Source organism: Canis aureus, chromosome 29 (genome assembly GCF_053574225.1).
Source record: "Canis aureus isolate CA01 chromosome 29, VMU_Caureus_v.1.0, whole genome shotgun sequence".
Lineage (NCBI taxonomy): Eukaryota > Metazoa > Chordata > Mammalia > Carnivora > Canidae > Canis > Canis aureus.
The window spans coordinates 36,405,677-36,422,127 of record NC_135639.1 but is presented as its reverse complement, the minus strand read 5'-3'; positions in this window follow the sequence as shown (position 1 = coordinate 36,422,127).

Below are 16,451 nucleotides of genomic sequence, written 5' to 3'. Positions count from 1 at the left end.
CTAAATTGGCACTCTGACTGGTACATCAGTCTCTTGTAAATTCCAGGGATTAATCAACTACAAGCACACTGACACATTCCATTTTCTGGACCTGCAAAGCTGAGGAGCAGATGCTGGAATGCTGTGACCCTGCGAAGTGGCTGCATCCTGCCAGGCCTGGCAGTTGCCTCCCCAGATGACACATTTACCCATTCTTTGGCTGTAGGAGTGCTGGCAGGTAACTGCACTGGATCTGAACACATGTGCATGGCAGCAGATATAAACTAGGCTTCTTCAAAGGTTCTCTTATGGTAGGACCAGTTTCTTTGTTCACTAGTAATTAGCTTCAGCCACTGGGATCTGAACCTCAAGGCACAGCATCCTCACTTACAACACTTGGATTTTGGATGGCTGACTCTGAATGAATTTGCACCTGCAAATACTGGTTTTTCTTTCTTCAGGGGGTAAATTACCTTAGAAAGAAAAGGAGTATGACATTCAGCTGTCTACTCTATTCCCTATTCAGTTTGAACCAAACCTGAACTAACAAAAACACACATGATTAGTGTCATCAAAGAGAAGTTAGAGTGAAATAGACTCTTTTCTTATTTTGCTTCACTGCAATACTGTCAGACATCTAACTTCATGACTGGGTCTGAAATTCACCACTTTTGAAGATGCCAGGTTTGTAATCTTTTCTCTTACCAATTGAAAGAATTTGTAGGCTTTACCTATGGATGAACACATACTACTACAAATAAACCAAAGATGTATGCAGACATTTGCTGTTATTTGAAGGCAAAAATAATTGGCCAATTAGGTAAATTGGAACCATGATCATTATCTGAAATCTTTCAAAACTTTTAAAGTTCAATGCTATCAGTATCTGTCATCTCATAAGAGTACTTTAGTATTTAAACTAATTCAATTGCAGTTTGCATATTTATAGGATGAAACATCAATGCTCTATGGTTGCATGCATTTAGGTATTCACTCAAAAACTCAATTATTTGTTCAACAAACACTTAAATATAGTGACTGAATTCCAGGCAACATATTATGTGCTAAGGATATAACAATTGTATGATCCTTGTAAGAGCTTGAAGTCTGGTTGAGGCAAAATACAAATAAATGAATACTTATTATACAACTCATTAATTTATTTATTCAGCAAATCTTTACTGAGCACCTCAGGGCTAAGAGTTATTCTAAACATTGAGAATACAACAGCGAATCTGGGAGACAAAGTCCTTGCTTTGGTAAGCTTGCATTGAGGCAAACAGTTAATGAATAAGTATAAGTAAACAAACAAGATAATCTCAGATGTCCAGAAGTGCTATGAACAAAATAAAGCAGGGTGAATTAATACAGAATGAGTAGAGAGGGTAGTATTTTAGCTGCAATTATTAGGAACAGCTTCTCTGGGAGGGTGACATCTGTGCTGAGATCTGAATATCAGGAAGTGGCCAGCTGTGAGGATCTGGAAGAGGCATTTTCCATGTAGGGGGCAGCAATTTCAAAAGCCCTGAGAGAACAAGTTTGGCATGTTTGGGGGCACAAGAAGCCAGCCAGCATGGCTGCAGCAGGACTGGGGAGGACACAGGGTCAGAGATGTGGGCAGGGACCTCATGACCATGGTAAAGCACTGGAACTTTATCCTAAATTGGTAAGAGTTCCTGGTGGTTGCTGAACATTGAAATAGCCTGGACTCATGTTTTTAAAAGATTATTTTGGCAGTTTGCACAGGGGCTAGACGGAAGTGGGTTGACAGGGTGGCATTTGCTATAATCCAGTGGGGACATGGTTATGGCAAGCACGATGTCTGCAGTGATTAGGTAGGTTACAATGTGATTGGTACTATTACAGCTGTATAGAGTATAGGAGAGCCAGGGGAGCACGGAGGCAAGTGGGATTAATTCTGCTTTGAAAGGTTGAGAGTTTATCAGGAGGGGCACGTGGGATACCACATGTGAGACTAGGGCAGCGACTGGCAAACTTCTGTAAAAGATCAGCGGGTAAACATCAACCTAACTCATTCTTCAAGCTGTACTCTTCCACGCGATCCAGTATTGGTCAAACTTGTATCCAACTTTCATGGCTGATCTCAAGTCACATCTCTTTCTTGAAAGATTTTTGATTACTACAAAAATCCCTGATAGATTATTTCTTTTGAAACCCTGTGCCAAATATTGTTTCCAATAAGCCCTGGATACTTGATCATATACTTCCTTATGTTGGAGCTAAACATTTCTTCCCAGTAGACTATAGTTTTCTCAAGTGCAAGGACCACACTTTCTATTTTTTGGTATTGCCTATGGGCCTACCACATAGGTGGGTACAAGTAGGTGCCAGACAAATACTCATTGACTAGCTAGATTTAAAAATGACAGAGGAAGGAAGAGAACCTTGTCTGCCTAATTTACAATCTCTTGACTAGTCACAAAGACTCTTGAAGTTAGAGAATTTATCTGGGAGAGAGAAAGGTTTGCAGAGATATCAAAGTGTAGAGGAGATTTAAAATCGTTTCCAAGAAGAAAAGCTGAGTGGCAAATGCACATATATGTGCGCGCACATGCACACACACACACACACACACACACACACACACACACACACATGCATAGCCAAAGGCAACCATCAGGTGGGCAGAGAGAGCAGCAGGTCCTGATATCAGAGGGTGCTCTGGTTACAGACAGAGTGAAATGTGTTTATCACACACAGAACAACAAAGATACGCAGTAGGTAGTCTTACACACGTGTTTCTGAAAGTGCTTAGAGAGACAGCTACTAGAGAAGTCTCCTGCACACTCTCTGAGGGACCCACTACCAATATGCTGTGTTTTTGGAAGGAAGCCTGCTTCACAGTCAGCTTCCCCAGGCCCAGACCGTCCATCTGTGATGTGAGTTGTTTGGAGGAAGAGTTTGGAATTTGCCCAACCAAGCACCAGGCACAGACTGCCTCAGACCCAGAAGTGACCCAAACTTCTTTGCCATTCACAGCCGAATGTACAGCTGAGCTCTCTTTGGATGGCTTGGAATATCCTCCTTCAGTGGATCAGCGTCCACACTTTGTAACTTTGTGTAAACATTCTCCTAACACATCCTGGATATGTCACAGGGAGGCATAACCTGTGCTACCCAGGTATCTTCATTGCCTGGCGTCCATTGACAGCCCTTCCATGGGCATAGCTTACATGGGTATCCCTTGTAGATATAGCAGAAGCAAGTCTTCCTGCTTTCTTCCAGGGACTGACATCCTACACAACTGGCATCCAGCCCTCCAGCCCGTGGGGTGATGGCATAAAAGATGTAACTATGTCAGTAAGCTCTCCGTGGCTCTGCTGAGGGAACTGCCTCTGAAAGAGGTACTTACACTCAAGAAACAAAGTCATATTTCTTCTTCCAAAATACAAAGAATAAGAGTCCAGTGATCTGGAGGAAGTCATCAGTGACTCCAGGTGACACGGGGAACATGACAGAAGTGGTTGCAGCAGTTTGGTTTATGTGCTGACATATCACACTGTCTCCTTCAACCAGCTGATCTGAGGATGTCTGAAGGGAGAGTGCCTGTATCTAGGACCTACAACTTCTTCTTTTTTTAAAGATTCTATTTATTTATTCATGAGAGACACACAGAGAGAGGCAGAGATACAGGCAGAGGGAGAAGCAGGCTCCATGCAGGGAGCCCAATGTGGGACTTGACCCAGGCCCCTGGGATCACATCCGGAGCTGAAGGCAGATGCTCAACCACTGAGCCACCCAGGCATCCCATTGGACCTACAACTTCTGAATTGTGTATGTAAGTACTTTTGAGGATTCTCAGAAATACCTGCAGGTCAACCTTCCTCTCTGGGTAAGAGTATTATTATTTATTTATTTATTTATTTTGTAAGAGTATTTTCAACTAAAGAGCAATGGGGAGTCTTCTGAGCAGAAGTTTCATGGGGTTAATGTTACTACAGTTGGCTGGTGATGGCCAGAACACCTGGGCTCCATGAAGAGTTTCCCAACAGTGAGAAAGGGCTGCAGATCAGATGGTCTCCAGTGCAAGTGAGTTCTTGAGTGACTCAAGTCTGAACATATCTAGTAAGCAGGGATTAGTGAGAGGATCTGGGTTTCCATTTCTGGGTGGGGGTGGGGGTGGGATGGGGCGGGTCCTAGGATTCTTGAAGTCCCTTCTAATTCTCACAATTGAAGGTAAGAGAATTTCTGTAGAATATTCTTATTGGACAGTCTTGCAAATTTCTCTTATCTGTCCCTTGGACGTTACTGTGTTGTTATGAGGCTGCATGTCTTTCTCACTTCAGCCATAAGTTCTTATTTCGTAGTCAAGAATGTGGGGGAACACATGGACACAGTGGCAACAGAAAGGAAACATGAGAGGCAGTTTTGGAAAAACAAATCTTCTGTAGGCTTATAGATCTTATAGGCATTTAGTTCACAGTTGCTTTTAGGATTCTGGATAGCTGCCTGAAATCTGTGCAGCAGTATGCAAGGAACTTCAAGTGTAAAGTTATGCTCTCCATTGTTCCCACTTGCCCGTATGGCCACAGCAGAGTTATACAACTGACAAGATATTTTTACAGGTTTTTCTCAGTAAGACAGAAAATTGATCATTCAGGGATTTATTGAGGAAAATTGTCAGTCAATCGATGCTTCTACATTGGCAAGCTGATCCCATTGCTAACCTGGTCCAAATAACTTGACAGCACAGAGTATCAACAGTTGATGATCTGACGGATCACTTTAGGTAAAGAAGAAACCAAATTACCCTTCAAATGAATTGATAAAGTTGAAATGCATGAAGAGAAGCAGTTTTCTTCCTAGAAAAGGTCTGTATATATATTTTTAAGATTTTATTTATTTATTTATGACAGACACAGAGAGAAAGGGAGAGACATAGGCAGAGGGAGAAGCAGGCGCCCTGCAGGGAGCCTGATGCAGGACTTGATCCCAAGACCTCAGGATAATGACCTAAGCCAAAGGCAGACAACTGAGCCACCCAGGTGTCAGGAAAGGTCCATATCTGAATCAAAATATAGTAGACTGTTAGAGCAGAAAGATTAATGCTAATATAGTAGAGTAAAATTAAGTTCCTCAGTAAAATGAAAGAATTGGGGCAATTTTATGGATGTGGCAACTTGAAGCTCTCTGGCTTTGCTCTGCCCAGATGGCCATAGGATGGGACTGACATCCCACTTGGTGCCAAGGGAAAATGATATTTCGCAAAAACAAACACACCAACCAAACCAACAGCCAATTCTAGATTAATGTGCCATTTGTGAACTTCATTTTATTTAACCTTGTTCTATAAGTTAATGGGTTAGAGCTATCACTTTTTGTGGTTTATTTAAATTGCTTTATTTGATTGAGAACCTCGGCTACTGTTCTATTTCGTGTGTGTGCATATGCAAAAGCTTTTGTTTGTAATATTAATTTTTCTACTGGATATTTTATAATGTAGATATCCTTTATCAGCTTTTATTTTATCTTCATAAAATATTACCTTATGTTTCTTGTATACATATTAAAAACCTCTGGTTGTTACTGCATGGAATTTATTCCTCCTTTGGAGAGAAATTGGAGGAGCCAGTTGGTTAAAGATAACATATTAAATATAAAAGTCATTACCACTTCCATTTTACTAACCCACTTTTGCCCATTGATTTCACCTAGAATTCGTTTTATCCCAGTATCCAGAATCAATGCTGAGACTCAAAATTGTTTTCCATCTGATCACTTCTCAGTAAACGCAGAAACTAGAGAATTGGAAAAAGGGGCAGAAAATACAAGCCAATATGTTACAGTATTCCCAAAAAAGTTGTGGAATTGAGGTGTATTTGAGGGTTAGGTCTCTATTTTCTAGATTGCTTTATTCTTTCACATTAAATGTTGTGACTTGGCTCTTGTAAATGCTTTCAATTGGTTGTGGTACAGTATTTTTAGCTTTCAACTTTAGTTTAAAAATGTGTTATGCACACACAGAAGTATATAACTATGGAAGTTACCTCCGTGTGCAGAGATGGAACATGATGTTACTAACTTTTTTTTTTTTTTTAAGAAAATAGAGTAGTCTACATCATCTCTTTATTCAACAAATATATTCGGAGCATGTGCTATGTGAAAAGAAAACTGCTAGATGTAAGTTATGCAGATATCACAAGGCCAAAGTTTTATATACTTAGATATCTAAAAAAGAGGTGATATATATCACAATATCTATTATATAAAAATATATATACAACTTTAATCTGAAAGATTTCCTTCCAAAGGGCTGGGAGTTGTGGGAAGAACAATCTTGACAGCCCAATGTATTTTGGTCTCTGCTAGGATTAGTTTCCTCTTGTTTTTTCAATGTCCTTTGGATTCAAGGTTCATCTCCATACCAGGCTGCTTGCCTTTCAAGTGTTCATCCCAAATCCTCTCCATCTCCAAAATGGAATGGGGAAGAATGGCAAATCTTGCATATCCTCTGGAATTCAGATGTATGGGTCCTTGTGATGTCCTGTAGTTCATACTGACCTCTGATTGAGAAGTCCTTGTCCACTGAGTGACCAGCTCTTACCAGATGTACATTGCTGGTGAAACTTTTGTCCTACTCTCTTGACATAGGCATCATGCCCTGGGAACTAAGCCATCTCCCTGTACAGCAGTCATCAGGCTTCACCCATCTGCCCTGAAGCCCTCATTCTGTCCCACTGCAGTGACCCCTCGCTGGGCACATTTACTGGACCAGACCCATCAGCTACCTGTCTCCTGTGAGACCAAAGGTCCTCCTAGTGCCTTTCTACCACCTATTCTTTTCCCAGATATTCCCTTCACCACCATACACACACCATCACTACCACCACTACCACCAGCAGCATTAAATGTGCGGCTGCTTCCTCAAAGGTGTATTTCTCTCAGGAAGACTGAAAAAGACAGAAAACTGAGTCTTAGATTGATTTGGTGAATTGCCCAGGGTCACACAGTTAATGAGTGGGAAAATGTCAGTAGCCAAATCCCAGCAGCTGACCTTAGAGCCTGAACTCTGACCAGCATACTGCCCAGTCTCGAGGTGACATCTCAGCCATGGTGATCACCATACACCCAGAGTCTTCAACAATCCAGCCTTCAACTATTCAGTGCCTTTGGTCCCTGAAGATGCTTTAACTTGTCCAACTGTGTGTCTCATTTTTTTACAGTTCTACAGATCAGAAATTCAAAATGAGACTCCCTGGGATAAAATCAAGGTATGGTGGGGCTGCATTCCTTCTGAAGTCTCTAGGGGAGAACCTGTTTCCTCACCTTTTCCAGTCTTGCGGGCCTGCCCACTTACCTTGGCTCATGGCCAACTTCCATCTTGAAAGACAAGCAGTTACAGCCTTCCAGACTTCCTTCCCTTGTAACATCTCTCTCCCTCTCTCTTTTTTCCCTCAAGATTCAAGGACTCACAGCCACCTCTTAGCTCAGCTTCTCCCTCTACCCTCAACAAATCTGAGCTTGTCATATCATTTCCTCTTTCTCAAAGGGGGATGGGAAGGGGGAGAATTTGCATAAGGCTCCCCAGGCTCTAAAGCCATGAAACTTTTCACCTGTTTTCTGTCAGGTGGGAGTCTCCTCACACTGTTTCACTGCTCCTTTACACTATAGTTTCTAGTAAAGCTTTCTTCCTGTGATGTGTAAAGATGAATTAAGTGAACTTTGAAATCTTTTTTTTCTCTCTGAAGATTTTGTTTTCAAAACTAATGCTGCCCATTCTAAGTTTCACAGGTGAGTAAACTTCTCTCCTGAGGCAGGAACTCAATGTCCTTTCTTGAGGCAGGAGGCTAAAATAAATACCATAGTTGTCTGCTGTTGGTGAGAAGAAAAAAGAGGCTCAGTGGGATCCTTGTTCTTCAACCTGCCTCCATGCGACCTCCATCAGGGGAGCTTGCTGTTCCCCTGCTCCCCTCCACGGGGACCACTCCTTCAGCTTACTCACCCCTCCATGTCTACCGTTTCATATTATACCTTTCCCATCATCTTTTGTTTTCTCTTCTACCTCCAGAGGATTAATAAGTCTAGGTCTAGAGCTGATTTACATGCAACATCATGAGGTTTTGGACTATCAACTTATTCCTTTCTCTAGGGCTTCTGTCCATTTTTAGAAAAGGGAAAGAAAGAACCACCTTTCCTACAACTGGAACTTTGGAAGATGAGGTAGGGAGTTCGGTGAAAGATGTGCCTATGTCTTCCTCAGTAGCTGTATTAAGGCAGATAGAGCATTGAACCTCCACTGCATACTCTAGGTTGAGCTTCCTCTTTAACAGAAGAGGGAAAGAAGAGGAAATCTCCCATATTGGAAATCTGTTGCAAAACTACATTATCAAAGGGAGAGAAGAAATGCTTAATTGAAGAAAAACAGACACTGCTAAGATTTATGACCTATGTTTTTCAACATTGTTTAAGTATTCCTCAAATCTTTCCGCTTATAGCATAGAACGATGGAGGCTCTGTGTGTGTGTGTGTGTGTGTGTGTGTGACGATGGAAACACATTATTTCTTTGAAATCTCATGGCTTGGCTTTAAGAAAGAGGTACAAACTTCCAGTTACAAAATAAATAAGTCATGGATACATGTATGGGCACATATGTATGGTGTTTGGAATAAAGGGGAAATACCTTGGGATGTGTGATTAGTGTATGGCAGAGTTAGTCTCAGTGAATTTTAAGTTATTCATTATTGTATTAAACATTGCTATTATCATCCTTTCCTCCTCCTCACCTCCCAAGTTTAAGATGGTTATGTATGTGAAAGCACCTAGTATAGCTAGGATCTGCTTATTTTATATCTGAAAAAGTTAAAAATGAGGTATTTGATTCTGGATGACCTCTTTATTTTCCATAGTGACACTGAAAAGTCCGTCCAATAAATCTGAGAAAAAAATCAACTACATCCATGTATATATTTGTTTTTTTAATACATAACAGCTTTACTGAGCTATAATTCACATATCATACAATTCACCCACTTACACAGTGTATAATTCAACCATCACCACAATCAATTTTAGGACATTTTTGTCACTCCCCCCCAAAAAACCTGTATTCATTAGCAGTCACTCCCATATACCTCCAGCCTCTTCCCTACACATGCACAAGCCAGCCCCTGGAAACCACTGATCTATTTTCTGTCTCTATGGATTTGCTTATTCTGGACATTTCCTATGAAGAGAATCATACAGTATGTGATTTTTTGCAGTTAGCTTCATTCACCTAACATAATGTTTTCAAGATTCCCATGCTGTAGAATAGGTCAATACTTAAATTCCTGTCTTACTATCAACTAATATTCCATTGTAGAGATGTGCCACACTTTATTTATTCACTGGTTGATAGACATTTGCGCTGTTTTGACTTTTTGGCTCTTGTGAATGACACTCTTTTGAACAGTCATGCACAAGTTTTTTGTGTGGTCAGAGGTTCTTATTTCTCATGGTGATACACCTAGAAGTGGAATTGCTATGTCATATGGTAATCCTATGCCACACGATTTCCCAAAGCAGCTGTCCCATTTTACATTCCCACCAGTGGGGAGTGAGAAAGCAACAGCCCAAGATCCGGGACAGGCGGAGGCCAGGAGGGTACAGGACAGCATGTATATATTTGTTAAGTCTAACGCATGTATTACTCTGCTAAGAGCTTCACGTATTTCTCATTTAATCTTTATAAAAACCCTCAGAGAACCCAAATAATGTGCTCACAGGAATTCAACTGGGAATGAAGAAAGGTACAATTTGAACTCTGGTCTGTTTGAAATTTGAAGACCTTGCACCTTCTATAAAATAATGTTATTCTAATTGCACCAAAGAAAACCACATGGAAGGAGAGATAATGACCAGATTTCACTCACCACTGACATCACTATCAGTGCTTCCCAATTCCAATCAAAATGTCAATAGCAATTGCTCTCTTAATTGGCCATAGACTCCTGGATTGTTCCCTGAAGATTCAAAAAGTTTGGTTTTCTGCAAGCCAGGCCCTTCTACCTTGTTCACACTGTGCATCCTGACTCTGGACAATGTGACAAGCGCCTGTGTCATCACTCAGTTCTGCTGCCTCTTTATGAGAGAAAGACTAGGATGGTCAAGGCCATGGTGCTGAAGTCTGGATAGCCCAGGTCAAACTGGGCTACTTCTAGCTCCGTGAGAAGATTTGGAAATTTGCCTTGCTGGTAAAGAAGAGTGGTCAAATCAGATGCCCCATCAATTGTTTGTGGTGTGAAAAATTGAGGTCAAACCAGAACAATAATGGCCAGTCCTCAAATGTTTGTTTTCTATCATTTGTTTTGGATCCCATCACTAAAGGCAAGACACTTAGCCACTGTAATTTGGTCTTGTGACTATTTTTTTGTGAAATATAAAGTTTTTATCTTTTCAAAGGGGAACATTATTCCTTGCTGTTTATATCACAATTTAAATACAATTTTATGCTCATAAACCTTTCCTTTTTTATGTTCTCTGTCAACAGCTGAAGGTAAATAAAAATAACATTTGAATAATGCATGCTAATAAAATTCATAAAAGGAAGAGTCTTTAAAAGAGAGTTTTAAAGAGAATTTAAAAATCAATTCCATCAAACCCATACACAGGCTAAAAACCCGTATTCAAAACACATTATTATTTCAAGGAATATGACATTTCAAAGCTGCTAGGATGTTTTAAGCCCTTTCAAATTATATGACCTGAGAATATTAAATAATAATTTCTTTTGATTTTGTCCCTAGCTATACCAGCAATAAAGGAAAGACAATTATGCAAATAAGCCTGGGCGACTTGCTAAAAAGATCACAAACCACTGAGTGTTGTTCTGATGCCTATATTTTATGTTAGCTGCATCTCCTCAAAGAGTGGAAAATGGATTTCTAATTTTCCCCAAAGAAAGTTCACAGAGTATATTTCAGCTTTCAGGGCTCTAAGCTCAGAACACAAGCCAATGCCAGAAATGAAAGAAGGTTGTTTTTTTGTTTGTTTTGTTTTGTTTTTGCTATTCCCCAGAACAAAGGGTCTGAAGGTATCAAGGATTGTATTGGATTTTATTATATAAATATTTTTATAAAGGCACAATCTATAAAAGCAATGAACTAGAGGGAATTAAAGATAAATTGAAAGTCCTTTCGCTTTTCTTGGTCCTGAATTTCCCAGATAATTGTCCAAATTTTCATTGTACTTTTCATAAGGAGACACAGCCATCACTTTGTTGAAGCAAAAGCAACTTTGAGATTTCTTTGGTTCCTTTTTTATCTTAAATTGTTTCCTCATGAGTGAAAGAGCCATTCATATAATCCAGCCCAATGTAGGGGTCAAAGTCACAGGCCTGTGACTATAGAATCTTGTCTTCTATTCAAGTTGGATTCACACAATGAGAAAACAATGGAATAAGAGCTGTGTAACTCGAGAAAAAGATATACAAATTCTGTGCAATAAATATGAATCTAGCATACCAGCTGGAGAGGAGCAGGGGAAAACTAAAAATAATACTGTCAATTTTAAAATAGTGGAAGCTAAGACATGCCAGGAAATATCCACATTCAGTTAACATTTATTGAGTGCCTACTACACACAAGGGTCCATGCTAAGTACTTCACATATATCACTTTTTTTCTTCACGAGAGTCCTGCAAACTAAAGACAGATGGATTTTTTTTTTAAACAGAGAAGGAAATTGATGTTCCTAGTGGTTAAATGATAGATTTCCAGGCCTCATAGCTGGTGAGTCTAACCAGGTTTCAGATCAAGTTTTCTGACTCTGCTTGAAGTGGTTTCTCCCAGAAGCAGAACCTTGGCCAAGGAATTGAGTGCAAATGATTAGGAAGAAAATGTCCACGAGTAGGGATGCAGGATGGGGATGAGCAAGACACCAGGAAAGGGTGCAATTTTAGGTGAAGTCTTAGATTTAGATTTTGTTTTGAGGCAAAGGAACTAAGAATTTGTACTTCCTCACCAGTTAGTCTGTGGCTGGCTCAAGTCATTCCCTTCTCCAGAGCAACCCTCTTAGGTAGGAGTATTTAGTGGCAAAGCAAAAGCAGAAAACAGATACACAGGGCAGGTGCAAGAATATCATCAGAACCCACTAGAGATTCCAAGACTTGTGCCTCCTATTCTTTCTGTTTCTGTTGTTGTTGTTTTGTTTTTAGTATAACTTTAGAATAAATTCTCCCCCCCCCACCCCAAACCATGGAAATAGAAATGCAACATAATAAAACACCCAATGCCAGACAAATACAGGAAAAAAACAGATACTCCAGAGGGCATCTTTGAAGATTGCATAGCTGGCAATTTCTTTAGTTCCCATAGAAAGAACCATTTGTGTCAGGCCTATGGCTTCACAGAACTTATATGACCTGCAGTATTTTCCCTTGAGCTTTCCTGGGACTCAAGAGAAAAGGAGACTATTTTTATTGTTGGGTTTGCCTCCTTTCCTAATTTCACATTTTTGAAAGCCTATTCTTGGATAAACTGACAATTACTTATTGGTGTAACTACTCAAGTAGGACGACTTCTATTTCTTAATAAAAGATGAATTAATAGTACTCCCACTTTGCTAAAAGATTTATAAAGCTCCGCCTATCCTTTTCTTTCTACAACTTCTCTTCATATATTTATTTCCAGTGAGTGTATAATTTTTCTGGCCAAATAGTAGAAACAGTGATATTTATTTGAATGGGCTGCATTAATACTTCTTCAGTGTTGACCATCATGTCATCAGCTACTCATGGGAGCATATCTATTCCAAGACCCTTCTTTTAAACCAGAGATTCCATCATCTCTACTTCTCTTCTGTTCACGGTGTTGTTTGGGCTATAAACTTGTGTATCACCTCCAGACAAGGAACAGCCTGGCTTTATTTAGCACTGTATTGACCTTCATTGGGAACCAGAACTTGGACTATAGTCAGTTGTGGATCTTCCACTGGGAACAATAAAAAAGTTTGCTGAGAATGATTAACTCCTCTCTGTGGTATGAGCTACATGCTGCCATACAGCCAACCTAGCAAATTATATATAATGCATAATGTGGTTTCAATGCTAACTTTCCATCTCTCTTCTACAAGACTTGGTAGAAATATCTCTAACCTTGTCTTATATGTGTTCTCATCTTTCTATGTCAACCATATTTGCTCCAGTTCATTCCATTCGCCATGCTTCTCTGTGTCAAAATGGGTACCTCATTTTGATTAGGCCTTGTTCTATAGAGAGTTTGCTCTTTCTATAGTTGCTCAAAGTGTATGCTTTCCATACAGGGCTTCAGCTGGCTCTCAATTTATACCATTCTTTGATATAAGAACAAGAGGAAGGTTGGTCTTGCAGCACATGCTCTAAAACAAGCCAGCTGTAACCACCAACTATACCAGAAATGTCTTCCCTTTCCTACATTGCACATTCTCTGACTTATGCTCTCTGAGTGATGTTATGTATGTGTGTATGTGTGTGTGTGAAGGTCTAAAGTTGCTGCATTTTGGTATGGGATAGAACAAATTCTGGTTTTGTAGCACCTGAACTATCTCCCTCCCAGTATAGAAAGTACTTACTGTTAATCACAGTTGTGCATCAGGAAGCACTCCTTGTTGATCCTTTTATGGCACCCAATGTGGGCTTTCCAGAGGCCATCTACATATGGGCAAGGCCTGAGGAGTGTGTTCAGGCATATCTACCTACATTAGTGCTCACCATGGAAACATAGGCTGGGGACTGTAATCCAATTCTCAGAATCTCTGCCCACGCAAAGAAGAGAAATAGGGAGATTGATTGATTCCTTTTAGTAATCAGAACAATTCAGTGAAATATAACCTGTCACTTCCCACTAATCAAATATGAGGGTTTTAAAGTTTCTGTGACTTCAGAAAGGGTACTTATGCCTAATTCATAATCAGTTTCAGAAAAGTGACATTCCATAGATCAAATACAAGATAGTCAAACTAGGATTCATTAACATCACATTTAACTATATTTTTTAAAATCATATGAAGCAATAAATTGAGATGAATTAGTAACTTGAGAGAAGCTGAGAAATGTTAGGTATCTGAACAGACATTTATCACCACAAACACAATTTTCTATCAAATAATAGTGATTGCCTCCATTATAGAAGCCAGAATCTGGCAAAGGGGAGAAATATTTCCTAGAAGATGGTACAATTCTGTATGTCTTCTTATTTTCATCTGGACAGAGAACTGAGCTCTTATTCTCATTACTTTCCTTCTGTAAATATAACTTCTAATTTCTTGAAATGTGGGCCAATTTGATAGATATAACCCCAAGGTTTTTTGTTTGTTTGTTTCTATGGGCTGCACTCCACAGGCTTTAAGATGTATTAAATAAACTACAGAGGTAGAGTTTCTTAGCACAGAGAGAGTTTGTGATCCAGAGATAATTTCATAAAAAAATAAGGATAGTAAAAAAATATACCACTGTATTCTTTTGAATGTGGTATATAAAATGATTTAACTTAGATTTTGGAAGTGACTCATCGAAAAGATAGACCCAAAACTAATTTTTTTCCTAAAATAATATTCAGTGAATTCTGATTAAAAGGGATAGAGAAGTCTATTGATCATTGTCATCCATCCATGATCAGACAAGAACTGGTGCCAGGCAAAGCCAGATCTTTCTGTGGCCTATTCATAGCTTCCGTGCTCTTTCCATTACTCAAACTTTAGATGAATTTTTGGTTACTACCATGCTTTTTATTTTTCAGAATTAGAATTTCTGAACTTTGCTCTCTTTTTCCAAATTACAATCTCCTCATGTATATGACTAGTTTCACATTCTATAATGTCAGATGAAACCAAATGAAACAAAACTTCTGTTTCAGCCTAGTAAGGGCACATATCTCAGGCATCATGATGAAAGGAATGAGAATATGGTAAGGTTCCTAAATTCTGCTTGGAGGAAAAAAAGTGAAAAATCATACTCACTATGAGAGAGCACTGAGGGGTAAGATGTATGTAAAACCCTTATTTCTTGCATAGATCTGATAGTTGACCTTAAGAATGAAGTAAATTCATTTTCATAAACATTTGAAGATAGAATTATCAGCAGCTTCTGAGTTAGAAAAACTCCCAATCGATCGACCTACCTATCATCTATTTATCCATCTATCATCTCTTTATCTATCTGCCTATCAATCATCTATTTCTGTCCTTTATTCTGTAAGGGAAAATCTAAGATTTTAGAATAGGCAAAGGGATTACCAGATATCCACTCAGTGGAATGGTGGGGTCTCTGGGAATTGTCTAATCTTACAGGGATGTGTGCCTTTGTCTTTCATAGGCTATTCTACAACTCTGTAGAGAAAGACACTAACTTGTAGAAAATGGATGCTAATGCAAATATTTCCTCTTCTTAGCTGTGCAAATGATTCCTGGTCATGGCAATGCAAATGAATTTTGTGCAGTAGAGAATATAAATTTCTGTAAATTAAATCTTCATTTGAGCCAGTTCTAATATCTTACTTGTTCCCTTATGAATGTCTCAAAATTATTTTTGACACATTTATTTTATACCTATATGAGAGTCCTAATTTTATGTTTGTTGGAACACTATCCTTTAACAATACTCAATGAGGGACTTCTTTTTTCTTTTGAGAGTCAGAATGATCCTCTGAGGAGGGGCAATGACGCCAGTAGGAGCAGAATCACTTGGTACCACTTGTGGAACACTGCTTGCAGAATAGCAGAAATGGTTGGGATATGGTTAGAAATAGGGCAGGGCTGAAAGTATTGTGAAATTGAGAGCAAAGAGCCATTTTTGTATTATACATGCACACATATTTACAGGCGTACGCCATAAATATATTTACGGGAGAGAGAAAGGAAGAGAGGAGAGAGCCATTTCTTTTCCTAAAACTTTCCCCTTGCTCTTTGTTTTTTGACTTAATATTTTTTTTTACATGTATCATTATTTGTTTGTTTGTTTTTTTTTCATTATTTGTTTTATTTTGTTTCCTAGAAAGAACTTCACAGAATGCCTGCAATTTATACACCAGATATATTTATTTTGGCATGCTGTCAGTTTCATTTCTTTCAAAACAAAATAATTTAAAAATAATATGTCAGTTAATAATTTTGAAAATCTGTTTTTTTGAGAATATGTATTTATCACTCTTGTATGCTTGCTTAGAGGCATCTATAATTAACTAAAAACATGAATTGATTAAAAAAAATTCTTACTAAATGATTTAGTCCTTTCCTGTAAGTCACTAGCAGTAGTAATGTTTCTTCAGTCTCCTTATACCTAGATCAATATTCAGCCTTTCTTTTAATTGAAATGGAATTTTTGAGGAGTACAGAATAGTTGCTTTGTAGAAAGTCCCTCAGTTTATGTCTGTATGATGGTTTCTTTGTGATTAGACCCATGCAATAACTTTTTGGCAGAAAATCTACCCTAAGTAATATGATATCTTCCTTGACGCATTGAATCTAGCATTTTATGAGGTCATTTGGTGCCATTATT